The sequence below is a fragment of the Trypanosoma cruzi genome, assembly GCF_000209065.1.
Source record: "Trypanosoma cruzi strain CL Brener chromosome Unknown tcruzi_1047053505921, whole genome shotgun sequence".
NCBI lineage: Eukaryota > Euglenozoa > Kinetoplastea > Trypanosomatida > Trypanosomatidae > Trypanosoma > Trypanosoma cruzi.
This window is the reverse complement of record NW_918493.1, coordinates 1-1,040: the sequence shown is the minus strand read 5'-3', so window position 1 is coordinate 1,040 and position 1,040 is coordinate 1. Positions and strand designations below refer to the sequence as shown.

Sequence of the window (1,040 nt, the reverse complement as noted above, 5' to 3'; positions counted from 1 at the left end):
GAGAGAGGTCCATGAGCAAGCATAAGCCTGTGGATGATGCGGCCACGGTCACCGTCTCATCCTACATATGGTTACCATTAATGAACGTCATCTGCACCTGGGTGTCGCCACATTGGCACACCATGTCCCAGAGACGGGCGCCAATATCACACCACTCGGAGGGTGTGTAGGGAACCAAAGCCATTTCCTTAAACTTATCTGGCTGTATGTAAAAAATAAAAACAAAAACAAAACTATCCGGCCCCTATCAGCTCCCTGCCCCTACAAAGCCGCGTTCTTCCCAAAAGATTCATACGGCAGAACGTATCATCAATAATGCATTCATTTATCAGGATATACATTAATTAAGCTAGCCAGCTCTCCAGCAATCAATCTCTTCACAAGCTCCTAGTAATTGTTTCTGGTTTTGTTGTTGGGTTGGGGTGGAGTGGAAATGGAAGAAATGGAGTTGGTCCCAGAGTAGATGCGATTGGTCGGGGCATCCATCAAAAAAACAAAAAAATTATCGATACAGTCTCTGTACTATATTGGTACGCGAAGCTTTCATTTTTGCTTTTGGCGGTTATGTTTGGTCAATTTATTTGACCCGGGTCTACGGACCCTTATATATATCAGCCCCATACCCTCGTGCAACTGTTTTCCAGTTTTCCCTTCCAGTTTTATACTGTTCTCCTACGTTCCGTGTCCTCCACCTCTTTCCAGCGCCTTCATTTTTGTTTCGTGGCTGCTTTTACTTGCCCCTTTATTGTTTCATGTCTTCTCCGCCTCGTTCCTTTTGTTCTCCCACTCCTCCACGTTTTCCATACCTCTTCCTGTATTTTTTAGTGCTTTTTCGTTTTTCCTTCTTTTTTGCTTTGTTCACTCGCTCGTATGCAGTTGCCGTTCCACGCTCACCATTTGTGTCTTTTCCGGCCTCCGACGCAGTCCGTGACGCTGACCCGGGGCTGACGTCCCAGACCGTGACCTTCCCCCAGTGTGGCCTGGGAAAAAGGAAACTTTTGTACACAGTCCCGGGTACCGCGTAAAACCCCTCACCAAAT

At 46.7% G+C, this 1,040-nt stretch overlaps 1 non-coding gene across 1 annotated transcript; it reads left to right on the top strand.

Moving 5' to 3' along the window:
* The first annotated feature begins 501 nt into the window (after positions 1–501).
* On the top strand, positions 502–602 carry Tc00.1047053505921.10. The gene has a single exon (XR_008255305.1). It is a non-coding gene; the product is annotated as a spliced leader RNA, 5' partial (transcript).
* The last annotated feature ends 438 nt before the right edge of the window (positions 603–1,040 follow it).